The sequence below is a fragment of the Bos grunniens genome, chromosome 24, assembly GCF_055505025.1.
Source record: "Bos grunniens cultivar Pamir isolate PY7600 chromosome 24, Bosgru_T2T1.0, whole genome shotgun sequence".
Taxonomy (NCBI): domain Eukaryota; kingdom Metazoa; phylum Chordata; class Mammalia; order Artiodactyla; family Bovidae; genus Bos; species Bos grunniens.
In genome coordinates, this window is record NC_141188.1 from 30,046,169 (window position 1) to 30,067,119 (window position 20,951).

Consider the following 20,951-nt stretch of genomic DNA (forward strand, 5'->3'; position numbering starts at 1 on the left):
AAAAAAGAAAAATCCTAATTCTCATAGAACTGAACAAATACAAATAAGTAATTATTACTTAATAAACAGACGTAAACAAACATATTGGAAGATATAAGTGTTTTGGAGAAAAATAGAGGGTCAAGGGGTCATGAGATATGTGAGGAGAATCCAAACTGCTCAAGGTGAGTTTCACTGACCTTCAAAGAGCCACCTACAACAGGATGAGGGAACAAACCTTCCATGCAAAAGGAACAAGAGGCTGTAATGATGCTGAGTCCATAGAATCACAGAGTCAGACACGACTGAGGCGACTTACCATGCACACATGACAAGCCCATAGCTAACACCATACTCAATGGTGAAAAGCCAAAAGTCTTCCTTTTAAGATCAGTAACAAGATAAGTCAAGTGAAGAGAGGGCTTCAAGGAGAAGGGATTTAGCTGGATCAACTGAGAAATGGCCATCAGATTTAGGGACACGAAGGAGGTAGAGTGTTGAAGGAGCACTGTTCTCTCATTGCAGAGAGAAAAGCTATCAGCTGAGAGACAGGGAAGGGAAGAGGGGCTGGGGGTTTGTGGAGACAGGAAAATATACAGCTGTTTCCCAGGAAAGACGAAGAGGGAATGGGCGAGTGGTATACAGTGTGGCTCCTGGTTTCAGGATTCCACCTGTGCCAGCAACCAAGAATTTCAAGCAGGGACTTCCCTCATGGTCCAGTGGCTAAGAGTCTGCCTGCCAGTTCAGAGGACATGGGTTCAATCCCTGGTCCGGGAAGATTCTACATGCCCTGGGGGCAAGTAAGCCCGTGTGCGCCACAACTGCTGAGACTGAGTGCCGTAACTATTGAAGCCCACACACACCTAGAGCCCATGCTCTGCAAAAAGAGAAGCCACCACAATGAGAAGGCCGCACACAACTAGAGAAAAACCATGTGCAGCAACAAAGACCCAGCACACAGCCGAAATAATAAATTAATTAAATTTTTTTAAAGTATTTCAAGTGGGATGAGTCAGCCAAACTATATCTTTTCCTCCAAACACACTGAGCCATGGAAAGTACCCTGGGAGTAAGCAGACAGTGGGATTTAACCAGCATTGAGATGAAAGTGAGGAAACAAGAGAAGAAAGAGGAAATGAGAGAAGGCCAAGGATGTCAAACATCTGCACAAGGGCATGATGACAAGTGCGCACAGAATGGAAGGCGGGAAAAGAGAAATGAAGATGAGAAGGGAAGGAAGTCAAGTGAAAATCAATGTGTTTTTAAGCCCCAATGAGATAAAAGGAAAGACTGCTGACATAAGGGCAACAGAAGTGAAAACGAAAACCAGGGGGTAGTTTGAATGTTAGAAGTATGGAGTCATATTTATGGGAAATGCCAAGACCAAGGGTATAAGCATGAGTGTGAGGGGTGGAAGGAAGTTGTTGGGCAAGATCTTAGGAGGAGAGAAAGTCAAAGAAGTCCAGGGTATTGGAGAAACAATTTACATGGATATGGAAATCATGACAGATTGTGCCAAGAGCAGTGTTTGAGAGCGAGTGCCATGTTAGGGGGAAGAAAAACACACGAAGTTCTTGAAATTTATTTTTTTTAATGGGTGTCCAAGAATTTGTAAAATGACTTAAGGGACTAGATTAATAAGGAGCACACGTCATACTTTTCTTTGAATTGATTTAGGGGAGAAGCTTTAAGTTGTGTTCATATCCCTTATATTGTTAAGCACTTGACTCTCTCTGTTGCTTTTCTCCATGTGCTCTGGGCAACATGTTTTATTTTATTGACAAAAATCTCATTTACAGTTCAATTAATGCAGTGGAGAAAACACGGTACATGCCAAGCCCGTCCGTTCTTTATAGTCTGCACCATGATTCTGGCAAGCCAAAGCCAATTAATTCATAACAGAGGGCAAAGGAGAGAAGAGATTTAGTTCATTCTTATTAAGAGCCAGTAATTCCTCCTCCTCATAAGAAAATCCATGGAAATATTGACACCAAAGTTATTGTATCTTAGAGTTCAGGATCCTTTTGAAATTTTAGTATTCTTCTAACTTGAGATTTATTAAAAATACCAGCCACAAAACTTGTATACATGCATGCAAACACAGATAGGAAGCACAATGAATAAAATATGTCATATTTTATTCTCATCATTGAATAAGTTTTCATTCATATGCTAGTCACTTGCTAATATTTCTTTTCACAGTGACTAGGACAATTTACTGTGCTGTTCTGTTGCTAACCGGTACATATACCTAAATCAGTTGTGCTAAAAGTATAGATGTAAAATAGGGTCCTTGATATCATTCAGCATACAGCATCCTTTGAATATTATTTGATTTTACCCGTATTTCCTTCATTAGAGATTATATCTACTATACACAGTGTGCTATCAATTCTAGTGCAAAATTTCTTGTCAAGAGACTTCTTACAAATAAGATATAGTAATATAACTGATGTGTTTTCTCTCTACTAACAACTGTATAAAATAATTGATTGTTTTGCTTCCCCTCCGTATGAAGGAAAAAGATGAGGTTTGGGATAAACAACCGTTATTTTTATTAATGCATACCCACTTAAAACCAACATAAGCTGTGGATAAATAAATATGCTAAGCTGTATGTCCTTGAATTGTTAAAAATGGTTTGACATTCTATAATAAAATCTTACTTTCAAATATTTCTTTGTGATATAGACAGGATCACATAAATTTTTTAAAGTGACTTAAAAATAAATGGTAGTGTATCAGATTCAGGGTCAAGTTGTAAGACATTTTCTTAATTTATTTTTATTTGTCAGAAAGAAGGGCTATTTAACATCCAGATAAAGTTGCTGATGTGAAAAGCCTATGAAATTATAAAAAGGATATGAGTTGGTCAATAATACCAAAAGAAAAAAATCAGTATTGAATTTTATTATATAAAGCATAACAGTGAAAATTTGAACAAACTTTGCTGCTGCTAAGTCGCTTCAGTTGTGTCTGACTCTGTGCAACCCCATAGACGGCAGCCCACCAGGCTCCCCTGTCCCTGGGATTCTCCAGGCAAGAATACTGGAGTGGGTTGCCATTTCCTTCTCCAATTCATGAAGGTGAAAAGTGAAAGTGAAGTCGCTCAGTCGTGTCCGACTCTGAGTGACTCCATGGACTGCAGCCTACCGGGCTCCTCCATCCATGGGATTTTCCAGGCAACAGTACTGGAGTGGGGTGCCATCACCTTCTCCGTGAACAGACTTTAGAGGAAACTAAATTGTACTTAACTGTAAAAGGGATTTATAATATTATATGAGATTTAAAGATAATGAGTAAATTAAATAGTAATTGAAAAATAAGAATTATTTATTTTTGCTTAACCCCTCTAATTAGAACAAAGTTAATGGAGGTGATGGAGTTCCAGATGAGTTATTTCAAATCCTAATAGATGATGCTGTTAAAGTGCTGCATTCAATATGTCAGCAAACTTGGAAAACACAGCAGAGGCCACAGGACTGGAAAAGGTCAGTTTTCATTCCAATCCCAAAGAAGGGCAATGCCAAAGACTGTTTAAACTACTGCACAATTGTGCTCATTTCACATGTTAACAAGGTAATACTCAAAATCCTTCAATCTAGGCTTCAACAGTATGTGAACCAAGAACTTCCAGATGTACAAGCTGGATTTAGAAAAGGCAGCAGAATCAGAGATCAAATTGCCAACATCCATTGGATCACAGAGAAAGCAAGGGAATTCCAGAAAAATACCTCCTTCTGCTTCATAGAATACACCAAAGCTTTTAAATGTGTGTATCACAACAAAATATGGAAAATTCTTACAAATATAGGAATACTAGATCACCTTAACTGCCTCATCACCTTAACCTGTATGCAGGTCAAGAAGCAACAGTTAAAATGGGACATGGAGCAATGGACTGATTCAAAATTGGGAAAGGCGCATCAAGGCTGTATATTGCCACCCTGCTTATTTAACTTATATGCAGGGTACATCATGTGAAATGTCAGGCTGGATAAAGCGCAAGCTGGAATCAAGATTGCAGGGAGAAACAGCAATAACTTCAAATATGCATATGACACCACCCTTATAGCAGAAAGCTAAGAGGAACTGAAGAGCCTCTTGATGAAGGTGAAAGACAAGAATGAAAAAGCTGGCTTAAAACTCAACATTCAAAAAATGAAGATCATGGCATCTGGGCCTCTCACTTCATGGCAAATAGGTGGAGAAAAAATGGAAACACTGACAGACTTTATTTTCTTGGGCTCCAAAATCACTGCAGGTGATGACTGCAGCTATGAAATTAAAAGACACTTGCTCCTTGGAAGAAAAGCTATGACCAACCTAGACAGCATATTAAAAAGCAGAGACAGCAATTACTTTGCCTACAAAGGTCTGTAATGTCAAAGATATGGTTTTTGAAATGGCAACCCACTCCAGTACTCTTGCCTGGAAAATCCCATGGATGGAGAAGCCTGTTAGGCTACAGTCCATGGGGTTGCAAAGAGTCGGACACAACTGAGCAACTTCACTTTCATGTACAGATGGGAGAGTTGGACCATAAAAAGGCTGAGAACCGAAGAATTTATGCTTTTGAACTGTGGTGTTGGAGAAGACTCTTGAGAGTCCCTTGGATAGCAAGGGGATTAAACCAGTCAATCCCAAAGGAAATTAGTCCTGAATATTCATTGGAAGGACTGATGCTGAAGCTGAAGCTCCAATACTTTGGCCACCTGCTGCGAAGAGCTGTCTCATTGGAAAAGACCCTGATGCTGGGAAAAATTGAGCACAGGAGAAGAAGGTATACAGGACAACATGGTTGGATGGCATCACTGAGTTAATGGACAAGAATTTGAGTAAGCTCCAGGAAATGGTGAAAGACAGAGAAGCCTGGTGTACTGCAGTCCATGGGGTCACAAAAAGTTGGACCTACACTTAGCATCAATTTAAATACACCTTTTACTATCTTATGACTTAAATAAGACTGTATGATTCAATTCCTAATAGATGTAAATCTTCAGGTTTATTTTTTTTCTGCTGTCCATCATTATTCTATTGTAAAGTACAAAACAACAGATGGGAAACCTATATTCTCAGGAATCTGAGCCATCACAATTTCCTAATCACCCTGTTGGCCTGACTCAGAACTCCATCAAGCCGTGGGCTACTGGATGTTTAATTCATATATATTTGGCAAGGTTTATCTCATCTGCAACTTGAATAATACATTCTCCTATAATTCAAATTTGTGTTACTACTACCAACATAACAATAATGTAAGTGCAACATCTGGTGTATGAAGAGGAAAGGCTCTAAAAAGGAGCACTTGAAAAACAAAAGTATAAAGCCAAACATCTCAACTGTTTCCTGAAATCTGTGCCAGGTCTAACACTGGGTCAAATGCAGCTGCCAACCTCTCCTGCTTTTGAAGTTCCACATGCTTCATCTCTTCTTTCTTTGGGCTACAAAATCCGTTCCATCTTACATCTCCCATAATGGGAGTGAAGCAAAAATGCAGAATCTCTACCACTCTCCAAATCTCACTAACTCTTTGGAGTTCTACAGCAGGGAGTCCACATGGAATGCAGTTCTGTTCAGGACATTGTCAGTTAAACTCATAGGCAACAAAAAATACTGGCCAATTTTATTCAATTCCGCTATCATGTCCCACCATGAGTTGTGAATTATGTAAAGGTAGGAAGTGACTGCTTTCACTTTTCACTTTCATGCATTGGAGAAGGAAATGGCAACCCACTCCAGTGTTCTTGCCTGGAGAATCCCAGGGACGGGGGAGCCTGGTGGCCTGCTGTCTATGGGGTTGCACAGAGTCAGACACGACTGAAGCGACTTAGCCGCAGCACCAGCAGCAGAAAGTGACTGACCATAAAATCGCACCAAAGCCTATACTGATGCTCATTCACTCTCAAAGTGCTGTTCCAACTCTGAGTAAGAGGCTAGGGAAGTATTCTGGTTCTAACAGTGTATCCCTACTGAGTTGTCCCCTTTCTGATGTGAAATGTGGAGTCTTGGATTCCAGGCTATGATAAGAACTGCTAGAAACCAGAGGAAACCTCAAATCAAAAAAGAGGAACCTTCACACAGGCATGGTGAAGTATGTAAAATGGACAGTCATGTGCTATTAATTTCCTCTTCTTACTTAGAAGTTGAACCCCCAAAAGGTAATAGAGTGCATGGGCCCCCAGAATCAAGACCACATAGACCAGCCTTCGTTGTGAGTCTCTTAAGTTCTAGTCAATGCAGTACATCCAGAACGGGGGTGAAACTTTTAGGAAGTGCTCTGCTGCCAAAGGCAATGGCACCCCACTCCAGTACTTTTGCCTAGAAAATCCCATGGATGGAGGAGCCTTGTAGGCTACAGTCCATGGGGTAGCTAGAGTTTGATATGACTGAGCGACTTCACTTTCACTTTTCACTTTCATGCATTGGAGAAGGAAATGGCAACCCACTCCAGCATTCTTGCCTGGAGAATCCCGGGTACGGGGGAGCCTGGTGGGCTGCCGTCTCTGGGGTCGCACAGAGTTGGACACGACTGAAGCGACTTAGCAGCAGCAGCTGCTGCCAAAATAAAGACGGAATGGCTGAAGCTGAAAGAGGCATTTTGGACCACAAAATGGAAGTCAAAATGGAAGTTGATGAAGAAACCAGGTAGATGAAGGAGTACAGATACATGTATATGTATGGCTGTATCCCTTTCGCTGTCCATCTGAAACTATCACAGCATTTTTAATCAGCTATACTTCAATACAGGATTCCTAAGTGGCTCAGTGGTAAAGAATCCACCTGCCAATGCAGGAGACATGAGAGATGCAGGTTTGATCCCTGGGTCAGGAAGATTCCCTGGAGGAGGGCATGGCAACCCACTCCAGTATTCTAGCCTGGAGAATTCCATGGACAGAGGAGCCTGGCAGGCTACAGTCCATAGGGTCACAAAGAGTCAGACAGGACTGAAGTGACTTAGCAGACACACAATACACCAATACAAAATAAAAGTTAAAAAAGAAACTAGGTAGAAGAAATCTCGACCTGAATGATCATGGAAGTCCTGGATCTCTTATCCAGACTTTTACATAAGAGAGAAATGATTGTGTCTTATTTCAGCCACTGCTATATATGTTGCTTGTCACAGGCAGATGAAACTAATCATAACTAATACATTAGAGAAGGCTAATTGTCTCATTTTATTAGACGCATTCAGAAACAATTATGAAAAACTCTTTCACAGGTGTTCCTATGAGATGATTTCAACATTATACGCATTTCAAGGAGCATAATAACATTGGAGAATGTAATTAATTCAACCCATTTTGCTCCCTCATCCATCTTCTCTGAATCCTACCGTTCCCTTTTAAGCTTCTAATGCAGTGTGGTAATCATTGCAAATGTTCACAGCATTTCTGCGTCACCTTCCAGCCATCTGTGGGCTTGCCCTTCCCTGACCACTTGAATCAGGTGGCTCTATGGCTAGGTTGGCGAATGAAATATGAGCAGAAGTAACACATTTCTCTTCCATGAGAATGCTTTAAGAACCTGTGTGTCTTTCACAATGCCCACTTTCTCCCACAGTAGCGATTATAAGAGTATTTACCAAGATTGTGCCTGTCACTTTGAATCCCTAAATAAATGTTATGATTGCCTTCAGCGACACACAGAAAAGAATGACGCAAAACAAGAATTAACCTTTATTTCACTGAAACACTAATATGGGGGTGGGGATGTTGTTCTTGCAGCAAAAATTAGCTTATCCTGACTGATATATGCAATTCTTTGAGCAGATATTATGATGCAAAAATCATCCTGTGCATGACTGTATTGGAGGAGCAGGCAGAGAACTGAATTTAACACTTTCTTAAAGATTGAACCAACTGAAATGTCCAATTTCTTTCCTAAGGGTTTTCTGTCTCCACTGGACTCTCCAGTACGACCATGCAAACACTTTCAGGTCTCTCTTCCAATATGTGCCTTTTCAAGACCTTGACTCATGAATCTTCTTAGTTTTGTTTCAAAATACCCATGAAGGTAACTCTCTACTACCTCCTGCCACCTACTCAAAGCTCTCATCATTTATATCCAGATCATTCCCAAATCCCCTGCAAGTCTTATCCCCTCCACTCTGCTGAAAATGCTGTATGTAAAAATATCAATGACTTCATACTCACCCAAACTACACGCTTCCTCCTCCTCAACTACTCTGCTCCTTGGGCCCCTGATGACATTTCTCCATAGTTTAATGAGAAAGCGCCTCTAGAGAGGCTTTTCCTGGTCCTCTTATCTCTCTAACCACTTTTCTCCACCTCCTTCCTGATTGCTTTTTCTAACCTCAGCCACCACCAAGATTCTCCCATCAATCTCCTTTATATTTACTCCTTTTTTAAAAAACCTCTCCAGATGTGCTCATCAACCCAATCATTTATGAACTGATGTCTCAAAATCTGTATCTATAGCCCCCAAATCACTCAGCAATTATTCACAAATTTCACAGAGCTCTAGGTTCTCATAACTAAAGCAGAAATCATTATCTTCTGCCTCAACTGAGGGCTTCTTCTTCTATTTTCTGGGCTTCCCTTGTGGCTCAGCTGGTAAAGAATCCACCTGCAATGAGGGAGACCTGGGTTTTATCCTTGGGTTGGGAAGATCCCCTGGAGAAAGGAATGACTGCTCACTCCAGTATTCTGGCCTGGAGAATTCCATGGACTGTATAGTCCATGGGGTCGCAAAGGGTTGGACCCGACTGAGCAACTTTCACTTTCACGTTCTTCTATTTTCTATCATATCTTAACCTAATGTGCTAAAAACCCCAGTGATTCTGGACTCCTCTTTCTCCCATCTCCAATCAGGTCCTTCAACCTATTTCTTTCTCTGAATTATAACTGGAAATTCTTTTGTTCATTTTTGTTTCATCTCTACTTGCCCTCTGCATAGCCTCCTTACTTATCTCTCTGCCTCTTTGTTTACTTATGTGAACTCATTTATGAGATCACCTAATTCTCCCTCAATTTTTGGTTATATATTCCCTATAAAAGGAAATGCATACCACTGCATTACAAAACTCTTTAAAACTGACTTTGTAACATTTTTATTTTATGTCCTACACTACCTAACAAAGAGTTGGACACGACTAACTGAATATCACCACCCATCTAATGCTATAATCCTAAACCTCAGATAACTCTATGCTTCAAATTCCTATATAATTCTTAAGGTTCCTCTTTTTTGTTGCATGTCTTCAGTAGCCTTTATGTTTCCATCTCCCTGTCTCATCAACTAGACCATGAACTACTCTCTGTCTCATTGAACTTGGTATTTGCAATATGTGATCGATCGATCTATCTGCCTATCTATTCTAAGCAATAAAAAACTCTAAGCTTCTATCATTTTTGTAACAAAACAAAACAAACAACAACAAAAAAGCTGCCATAATTTCTTTCAACTTTTACCACTATTTTTTTTCTTTCAGTCATGCTCAATGTAAAAACTAGTTTTCACTCTTTGTGAAAGTTCATATAATTAAAAAGTAATTATTTCAAGTAGGCAAAATGTATTTTATGATCTTTTATAAAAGAGGAGAGTCAGTGCTGAATTACTTAGAAATGATTTCAGAATAATGTAAAGTAAGAGCTGTAATGAATTTGTCCATACTTTGTATGCTGAGACATTTTTGAGCAAATCTTAAAAAGCAATGCATAGGAATTTAGTCGTGAGACTTTCAGCAAGATTAATGGAAGCAATGCTTCTTAAATCCCCTGACACAGCTCTGAAAACTCCCCAAGTGCTTCAGGGATGTCTTTGTGACTTAAAATTCTGGCTTTAGTTTCAGGTTGAAAATTTCAGGAAGCAATGATTGTGTTTGATATTGACAACCTTGTGGCCTCAATTATATAATAACAGGATATCAGGTTTTGATGATAACCTAGAGGCTATTCTGTCTGATACTTGAATTCTTTTTAAAACACTAGTCAAGTAATCAGGCTATTTCTATTTGAGCAGGAAAATCATTGCCTCCCAAATGTCCATTTCATTTAGACAAACCAGAGACAAAGATGAAAGTAATTTATGATGATGAAATATATAATTTTTAAGACGCTGAAGAAAGAAAAATTTTTTTTTCTTCCAAATACCCAAGCTTCCCAAATACCCCAGTAAAGCTTCTAGTGATAGTTGCAGAACACATGAAAATGATAGTTGCAGGACACAGATTTATTTAGTGTGGGCTCATTAATGTTAGAACAGTCTTGGAAGAGATCTCTCCACAGTTAACTGGCATGGGATAGCTCTTGTTCACAGATATCCTTGTTGTTATTGTTGTTCAGTCGCTAAGCTGTGTCTGACTCTCTGTGATCCCCTGGACTGAAATGCATCAAGCTTCCCTGTCCTTCACTATCTCCTGGAGTTTGCTCAAACTCATGTCCATTGAGTCGGTGATGCCATCCAACCATCTCATCCTCTGCTGTTCTTTTCTCCTCTTGCTCTCAATCTTTCCCAGCGTCAGGGGCTTTTCTGATGAGTTGGCTCTTTGCATCAGGTGGCCAAAGTATTGGAGCTTCAGCTTCAGCATCAGTCCTTCCAATGAATATTCAGGGTTGATTTACTTAAGGATTGACTAGTTTGATCTCCCTGCTGTCCAAGGGTCTGTCAAGAGTCTTCTCTAACACCACAGTTATCAGATATCCTTAAGATAAGACATTTGTAAAAATTTCTCCCCAGATAGCACATCTTCATCTGTTTCTAGTTGGTAGGAATATTCAGGAAGTTTAACATAAAAATTCTTTATTTTGAAGAGCCAACATGCTCTGGAGTTTTTTAAAACTAATATTTTCCTTTCAGGGATCTTCCACATAACCAAAATCGTTCTTAGATTCAATATAAAATTCTTCACACTCTATGTGAGTCCCGTCTTGATTTATATCTGCAGAGAGGTCCAGCGATTGTGTAAAACTTAACAACCAGTATTCCAGAATTCCCCATTCTTTTACCTTGGTAGTCAAGAACTGAAATACATTAATGCTTGAAAAAATGTTTCTTTCTAATCATATTTATGGCACCATTTTTCTCTTGTCAAAATCATCTTAAGAAACTTCTGTAACACTAAACTTCCACTAAATGTGCCACCAATTTAAGCCAAAAGCATGTCAACAGCAAACATATTTTAACTTGAACTATAATCTATATCTCCATAGAGATGGCTGTTTCTAATGCAAGATTCTGCCAGAGTGCCAACCTAAGAAAAAGCAAACCAAATCTATTTTAAGTGGAAGAAAAAAGCTAGAGTTCAAAGAATGGCAGCTACAATCTGAGCATTTTATAGTTTGATTCATAAAGTAACTACAGAGTACGATTTTGAAGTATTATTGCTTCCCTTAGCAATAAGCAGAATCTTTGTATCTTAAAGGCAATCATAATCGTAGTCTAAATTATCTTAACCTGAAATTGTCCTTTACACAAAGGTCATTATCGCTTAGATATCTAAATTTTCAATAAAACCTTCTTGAGAATGAAACAGGAAACTCTCAGATTGAAAGTCTGGGCCTTTGTAGGGAAAACTCACCATGATAATAATGTAGATTAAGAATGTATATTGAAAAATGCACGTTCTTTTGTTTTAAGAGAAACAAGTTCCAAGTTCTGTTGACCCAATAGGTCAGGCAGAATAACAAATAATGCCACCAGGAACACACAGGAAAGAAGATGATAGAGGAAGTTCTCTGGATTTCTGGAATATTTAGGGCATGAGAGACAAGGAAGACAGATGAAGGAGAAGATAGAATAACCTCTCTAAGACATTTCTCCTGAGGAGTGAATGAAGAAAGGGAAACACATGTGACTATAAGGTATTAAAATAGACCCACAATTGGACTTCAAATGCCTGTGAGGAGAAGTTTGTGTCTAACATCGAAAGAGTGAACAGTGTGAGACACAGAAGATGCCCCACCTTTAGGAACCAAAGTAACCTAGACCTGGAATGCTTTTAGTCACATTCTCTGGAAACAGATTTGACCCAGACTCATAGCAGCCAAAATACATTACAAAATCTTTAACCAGAATAGCTCGTGATGGGATAGTTAAAGCATAGACAGGCATTGTGGGAGAAACTGACATACAGGTACAAGGATGACAAAGGATGCAGTGAAATTAAAGGTAAAAGTCAATGAGATTAGTTTTGTTAATTTACGCCCACCCTACTTGAATACAAAAGAAATAAAATTTTATTTATTCTTCCTTGACATATATATGTCTATTGTTGTTGTTATATAAGTGTTATCATATGTTTTAGTGTTCAGTTGGATGACACACGTGTTTGTCTTGGTGACAAGCTAAGTGAACGTGGGGAAAGTATTTTAGGCAAACCCTCTAAAGAGGGGAGGTAGAGCAACATCATTTGAATATTGGTGACTTAAATGGAAGCTGAACATTGGTACCCCAGATTATGTGGGAAATTTTTTTTTTCAAACATAACTTATAACCTTTGGGCAAATGATTAATTCACCTTCAATGTTGGAATGCTGTGTCTATGTCATTGTGTGCACTTAGATATGTGTATCTGTTTTACCAAGTGACCACTCTAAAGAAATTTGTAGAACAAAACATGAGCAAGTTATTATTTGTCCATAACCTCAACACACTGTTGTGGCCTTTACGAGCTACCTAGTTTTAGCAAAACCAAAGCACAGAGGTTCAGAGAAACTTCTAACATGTATAATTATCTTTGTCTGAGATTATTATACTTGTAATTATATAATTGAGATCACAGGGCCATGGTGGAGGGGAATTCCATCTAAGTTCAGTTCAGTTCAGTCGCTCAGTCGTGTCCGACTCTTTGCCATCCCATGAATCGCAGCACACCAGGCCTCCCTGTCCATCACCAACTCCTGGAGTTCACTGGGACTCACGTAAATCGAGTCAGTGATGCCATCCAGCCATCTCATCCTCTGTCGTCCCCTTCTCCTCCTGCCCCCAATCCCTCCCAGCATCAGAGTCTTTTCCAATGAGTCAACTCTTCGCATGAGGTGGCCAAAGTACTGGAGTTTTAGCTTCAGCATCATTCCTTCCAAAGAAATCCCAGGGCTGATCTCCTTCAGAATGGACTGGTTGGATCTCCTTGCATCAAACACCCTCTTCCAACAACACAAGAGAAGACTCTACACATGGACATCACCAGATGGTCAACACCGAAATTAGATTGATTATGTTCTTTGCAGCCAAAGATGGAGAAGCTCTGTACAGTCAACAAAATCAAGACCAGGAGCTGACTGTGGCTCAGATCATGAACTCCTTATTACCAAATTCAGATTTAAATTGACGAAAGGAGGGAAAACCAATAGACCATTCAGGTATGACCTAAATCAAATCCCTTATGATTCCATCTAAAACTTATCCCAAATCACTCTTCTGTGTGCAAGCTTTCTCTAGCCGCTCTTCACAATCCAGCTGGAAGGTTGTCTAATTTAGTCTAGATTGTAGCGTTCTCAAGTAAAAATAAAGTTCTTTAAACCACAGCAATGGAGGAAAAATTCTTCCTAATTTATACAAGCACCAGAATTTTAAACTTTACAGTTGATCAGGTTAGGTATCAATAATAAATAGTACCTAGAGTGGGTCTCTAGGAGAAGGCAATGGCACCCCACTCCAGTACTCTTACCTGGAAAATCCCATGGACGGAGGAGCCTGCTAGGCTGTAGTCCATGGGGTCGCTAAGAATCGGAAACGACTGAGCGACTTCACTTTCACTTTTCACTTTCATGCATTGGAGAAGGAAATGGCAACCCACTCCAGTGTGCTTGCCTGGAGAATCCCAGGAATGGCGGAGCCTGGTGGGCTGCCATCTATGGGGTCGCACAGAGTCAGACACGACTGCAGTGACTTAGCAGTAGCAGCAGAGTGGGTCTTCAAATTGTGTTCTGAGTATTGCAAAACAAAGTTTCACTCTCACACTCTTTTGAGAACCATATGCATTTTTATGCCTACTTACACAAAGTGAACTGTATGGTTTTTATAACAACTTCTAGCTCCTCTTGCTAAAAATAGAAAGTAAAATGTTCCATCATGTGGTTACATTCTAAACCACCTGGATGTTCTTCTTTCTTCATTAGTTCTGGTCTTCTTCCTTAGGGTCCAGTCTTCTCTGAAATACAGACTTTGCTTGTCACTAACTGTAGGCTTCATGGGAGTTGATTGTAAATGCAGGAATCAATGCATATGACTTGCACCTCTTAGTTGCTTTCCTGTGTGTTTCTTTGTTCTGTTGGCTACTATTATTTTCCATTGTTTTCAATGAGAAGGGAAATATTTCTCTCCATAGAGTCACTTTAAACTTGATGGGGGAAATGAAAATGAACTCCTTTGTAAGGCTATCATACTCTTTATATAACATATCCCTGGCAGGGGTAGGTATCACTTTTCTTAAAGAGAATACAATGAGGTGACTCATCTTTATCTAAAGAATATTGTGAGATGGGAAGTACAGCAGATGCCAATTCTTTTCCTCCAATTCTTTTCCTTCTTCACATGTGCCTATGGGAATTTCATTCACACAGATACACATGCAGTCTGATTCTTGTGGGAGCTTGCATACCTTCTGTGACTTCATGCTATGGTGACAGTTCATTGATTCAGAGATGAACACCAGATCCCAGATGGTCCTGTATGAGTACTTAACTGGAAATTTCACAACAGGGACTGAAGAACTCAAATTTAGCTTATATGATAAAAAGGAAGGGAGTTGGTCATAGGCTGGTGCCATTGACTAAAGAAGTAGAGTAAAAGAATTTGTGATGAAAAGGAAAGAATGAGTCAAACAAAACACAGTAAGGCAAGGGTATTAGAATAATGTTTGATTGTTTTAAATATCTAGCCGCATTCCTCTCCCCAGGTTTGGCAATACTTGGGTTTTCCTATCCCCCCTATTTTGAACTGGTTGAATGTTACTAGCAAACAAAACAGCCCGAAATGAAACACTAGCATATAGCTCATGTGACCTTAAAAGGTAGGATGGATGTCTTACTTTCAGGAAAATGGTACCCACTAGTGTATTAGATTCTAACTATCTGGACCTCCTTCTCCTTAACTCAGGCGATGCAGCTGACTTTAATGAACAGGATACCATGAGCCTCTGTCACCCCCAGGAGCTTAACTGTACTGTTCACCAAGAGCCAGATGGTTCATGGTCCTATTACATTCAGTGCTTCACTCTCAGGATGATAGTGCTTAACATGGACTAATTTATAGTTCTTAGCAAGGTAGCCTGAGCCAAGCAGCTAAGCGAATTCTCTAAAAGAGCCTCCAGATAAGCCTGATATAAGATAGACTGATATAATAAATTTCAGGTAAAAGGTATACGTGAAAGACACTGAGTAGCAAAAGCAAGTTTTACTAATAAACACAGGATAATATTTTTAACCTCTTAATACCAAATATTATGTAGATAACACTGGCTTGGCCTTTTCTAAATTTTCTCTCCTTACAGTTGCTTCTGGTTGCCTAGCTACTAGTTACAGGGTTCTCTGCAGTGCTACCCTATAACATTTTCTACTCTGAGAGGTTTAAGGTGGATCTGTGCTTTATAAGGCAGGGCCCACAGCAAAATCCACTCAATCCCAAGACTTAAGTTAATGAAAATCAATTTAGAATACATGCCAAGAGGGGTAAGATTGACTTACACATCAAAGAAAGTGCTTACATGATGTGACTCTAGGCGGCCCTCTTCAACCCCCTTCCTCACCCATTGATTCATAAAGAAATTCCATCATTCTCTTAAAAAGTTAATCCATTATGAATGAAAATCCCCAACAAAAGGCAATGTATCACACTATTTTCTATAATGCACACCTTGATGGAAATGAACAATCTGAACATTTATTGAGGAGTGAAGGGAGGGGAACCATGTATTTCCCAGACCTGTGGGTTGATAAAACAGTACCAAACAGGGAGACTGAATTTGCCAAAAGTAAATTCTTTAAATTGATGACTTTTACTTATTTTCCACCTTACTGGAAGGGCTTAAATGACATTTGTGAATGTTTTACAGACATGAATGGAGATCATCTACAAAATTATATTTGCTTTAAATACTCTGCCAAAAGTTTCAAGAAACTGATATCTAGGTGACAACAGTGACTGAATTACTGGTCACTGTAGACCAAAAACCATTTTTAATGTAGGTACGATTTAATGAACATATATTCTAATAAATGTTACAAAATGATGCTGCTCTTGATCATCTTAATCACATACACATAAAATTATTGCTAAACTATTAAAGTGCAACCTCCTTCAAAGGGGAACCATGTAACAGTTGATTTCTATTTTTCTGACGTGGCTAGAACAGAAGCTGGGAAACATGAGAAATACTTAAACACTCCAACTCGTCAAAATTATTTAAAACAAGATAGTAAAAAATATAAAAACTCTAGGTTCAATGAGGTTATTTTATATTTAGTCTTCTTAATCATAATCTTAGATTTTCTTTTCCCTAATTATGAGACATGGGACATTATGCCACCCACTGGAAATATAACCTTTTTTGAATGTTATAATATTTTGTGAAAGTCAAATAGTTAATATGTATGCTTTCATCTTGACCCTAACACACAGAATACTAGGGAAGATTTTCTTGACCTTAGATACAGCTATAAACCCTTTGAACACAGAACATGCATTAATCACTCACAAAATACATGTTCTCAGAAATATAGTTTTGAAAATACTGGTTTAAATTTCTCCACATTTTTTCACCAAGAAATGCATCCAGCTATCTCAACACTTTCCTTCCTACTGTTCAAGGCTTAATTTTCTTAACTGGAACAAAAATGATCATAACCTCCCTCCTCCCTTCTCACAATGGCTGTGCTTGCAACATGGAGAAAGATTTTCTTCTGGCTTTCTGTTCGGGAGTGATACCTCTCAATAAAGAGCTTACCAAAAACCTAAGTAAATGTTTTAACACTTCAATGTTGAGATAGATGACTTTATTAAGGGTTATAATTTAAAAACCCACTTTTAATTTTTGAAACTGTTATGTTTCAAAACATATTATGATAATTCCTAATCTGAGTCTCTCACAATCTCACAAGGACTCCACCATCAGGGCTGCCTATATTCAAGCCCCTCACTCTCACTCTTTTAGAATAACCTCACTTCCAAATATTTGTTGGAAGTCTTTTATGAGTCCAGAAATATTTTCTGTACTTGAAGATATACAAGGAGGAAGGCAAGGTAGAAGATAAGAAGGAGGTAGGCACGAAGAGTCAGACACAACTGAGCCACTTCACTTTCACTTCTCACTTTCATGCACTGGAGAAGGAAATGGCAACCCACTCCAGTGTTCTTGCCTGGAGAATCCCAGGGACAGGGGAGCCTGGTGGGCTGCTGTCTAACAGAGTTGGACATGACTGAAGTGACTTAGCAGCAGCAGCAGGCAATTCCCTGCCCCCAAGTTTTTTTTTTTTTTTTAAACTTCACAACATTGTATTAGTTTTGCCAAATACCGAAATGAATCCGCCACAGGTATACCTGTGTTCCCCATCCTGAACCCTCCTCCCTCCTCCCTCCCCATACCATCCCTCTGGGTCGTCCCAGTGCACCAGCTCCAAGCATCCAGTATCGTACATCGAACCTGGACTGGCAACTCGTTTCATACCTGATATTATACATGTTTCAATGCCATTCTCCCAAATCTCCCCACCCTCTCCCTCTCCCACAGAGTCCATAAGACTGATCTATACATCAGTGTCTCTTTTGCTGTCTCGTACACAGGGTTATTGTTACCATCTTTCTAAATTCCATATATATGTGTTAGTATTCTGTATTGGTGTTTTTCTTTCTGGCTTACTTCACTCTGTATAATAGGCTCCAGTTTCATCCACCTCATTAGAACTGATTCAAATGTATTCTTTTTAATGGCTAAGTAATACTCCATTGTGTATATGTACCACAGCTTTCTTATCCATTCATCTGCTGATGGGCATCTAGGTTGCTTCCATGTCCTGGCTATTATAAACAGTGCTGCGATGAACACTGGGGGTACACGTGTCTCTTTCCCTTCTGGTTTCCTCAGTGTGTATGCCCAGCAGTGGGATTGCTGGATCATAAGGCAGTTCTAATAGGGGCTTCCCTAGTGGCTAAGATGGTAAAGAATCTGCCTGCCAATGCAGGAGACACAGGTTCTGTCCCTGATTGGGGATGATCCCCTGGAAAAGGAAAGGGCAACCCATTCCACTATTCTTGCCTGGAAAATCCCATGGACAGAGGAGCCTAGTGGGCTACAGTCCATGGGATAGCAAAAGAGTTGGGCATGACTTAGTGACTAAAGACAGTAAAAGTATCTTATAATACACTAACGAATAGACAATTAGCAAAGAAATAAACGTTCTAAACTAAATTTTCCATCTCCAAATCTATTACCAGTGAAACCTTGCCTCTGATAGTTACACGCTGTCACTGGGCCTCTGTTATTTTGGGATCTGATGACTTCCTTTGCTGTCGGTGAGCCCAGTTCTGTAAGACTGTCCCCTCCTCTCAGTCCTGGCTTATAGATGACAGCTGCCCCTTCTTGATCATGCAGGTGGCCCTTGGACTAATGCATTCCAGTGATTCTGGCAGACAGTGTCCTCTGCCTTTGAACATGACCATCTGGAGAGATTCCCGGCCTCACTTATGTGAGTTTTTTGAGCCTTCTTCTACCATTTTCAGCAGCAGTTCTGGCATTTTTATTGCATTTAGAAAGGGCCAATGCTCTCTTCAAAATTTCAAGAGTTAGAGCAGCGTCATGTCAGTTCCACGGCCTTTGCAGGTAATTAAATCTTCTAGTATGGGAGAATGCTTTGTATCAACAAACTCTTATCTGGCCTTCAGTAATGGTTCTCTTGTTTCAGTACTCTCATAATCCAGTCTGAGAGATACCATCAGATCTCTGCCCGGGGGTTTTGGCTAGGACTTTCAGCTGTTTATTTCCTCCCTTTTCAGGCTCAGCACCACTTCTCTCTAGCCAGTTCATTCTATGACTTCACTCTAGTGACCTAAAGGAGAGGGGAAGGGTTATATTCTAAAGGTCGGGGTGGGAATCTGTCCCATTTTGTGAAGCAGAGGCTTTTCATCATCTTCAATCAAGTAGAAATAGGAGGCATGAACCACTACTGTAAGCACAGATGGTTCACAAAAAGCTTGAATTATCATGTTTTCCAGTATATACTTACCTGGCAGGGGAGGTACCATGATCAAGAAGGTGGTTCTCCCAGGGAGAGGCTTAGTCATTGCACTGCAGGTGTGTTGACCTCTGCGATTTCTGCAAATGTGGGAAACTTGATGGCATAACTTCTGGTAGTGGGGGACTGCATTCAAGTTCTTTTTATTTTTATTTTTTTTAAGCGCTTCCCTGATAGCTCAGTTGGTAAAGAATCCACCTGCAATATAGGAGACCTCAGTTTGATTCTTTAGTTGGGAAGATCCGCTAAAGAAGGGATAGGCTACCCACTCCAGTATTCTTGGGCTTCCCTGGTGGCTCAGCTTGTAAAGAATCCGCCTGCAGTGCTGGAGACCTGGGTTTGATCCCTGGGTTGGGAAGATCCCCTAGAGAAGGGAAAGGTTACCCACTCCAGTATTCTGGCCTGGAGAATTCCATGGACTGTACAGGCCATGGGGTGCAGAGTCGGACATGATTGAGCAACTTTAACTTTCACTTTCCAGTATATCAGTCCAGACTTTATTGTTGTTCAGCTGCTAAATTGTAACTGACTCTCTGTGACCCCATGGATTGTAGCACGCCAGGCTCCTCTTTCCTCCACTATCTCCCAGAGTTTGCTCAAATTCATGTTCATCATCTTTTCTCTTTGGTGACTGAGACATCAGTTACTGGAGCCATGTCCCCTGCTAGGTCTGTCTGCTGAGGAGAGAATGGACGCCCCAGAGAGAGGAGCAGAGAAGAAAGAGGAAAAGTAGACTTTACACATTTCCCTCTCTGGATTTATTTGTCTCTAACACCAACATGGAACTCTTTTCTAAGTGGGTCATACATTGTACTTTTTCTATTACTCTGATTCAAGTTGGATGTGTGTCCCTTGCAGCAAACATATTCAACCTGGACATACATTTAAAGTAAACCCATTTCAAGCAGTGGGACAGTTCCAGACCATATTCTTGAATATTTAAGAAGAATGTCCTTGAAAGGTCGGCTAAGTCATTCCTTTGCCTTCAAGCAGAATGACACAAGCTATCCAAGAACGCATGTGGATTTTTAATAAATGCCATCTGTTGGTGACATACACCTGTGGGATTTGTATGTGTAAATTATAATATGAGACACTCAAAAAAAAAAGACAACTATACATTTCTATCTCTTTCTCTGCAAAGTGATGAGTCATGTTAAACAGTGCCTACTTCGTTTCTCTTTCTGAAAGGGCATCACCAATTACTTTAGCGAATGATGTAAAACAACGCTGAAAGTATCTTAATGAGACAATGTCAAAATTCCTGCTTTTTAAAAATATATTCAGCTATCAAAAAATTTTCAGTTTTACAAAGTTTGTCAAATTTACAAACTTTGCCAAAGTTTGTCAAATTTTCAGTTTGACAAAGACTTGTTTTCTGCCATTATCAGTGCCTTATGGAAGAAGAAACAAAAGTTCATGAAAAACACTGTCTTCGCAGAACAGTATGACCTCATTTCTGACATTCAAAGATGCTTCCAGAAAACACTTCACACGCCAGAGCAATGTTGACGTTTCTTCCGTGAGAGCCAGGATCAGTGATCAATGCTCAACAAATAAGAAAGGATTTTCTAAAAGGTAAAGAGAAAGGTTTGTTTAAGATCTCAAAAGAGAACCACCAATAACAGAGGGAAAAGGATGAAATCACATCAAACTATAACACGTGAAGTAAATTTACTATTCCATTGTTGGTAATACCACAGGAAATTGTAAGTGTCTTAACCATATTTCAAATTAGACTGAGTCTATCTTAAGGATTGCATATCCAGACACAAA

At 39.7% G+C, this 20,951-nt stretch overlaps 1 non-coding gene across 1 annotated transcript; it reads left to right on the forward strand.

The window, feature by feature from the left end:
- The first annotated feature begins 19,158 nt into the window (after positions 1-19,158).
- LOC147345990 (U1 spliceosomal RNA) lies at positions 19,159-19,322 on the forward strand. Its single transcript, XR_015154213.1, has one exon. It is a non-coding gene; the product is annotated as a U1 spliceosomal RNA (small nuclear RNA).
- The last annotated feature ends 1,629 nt before the right edge of the window (positions 19,323-20,951 follow it).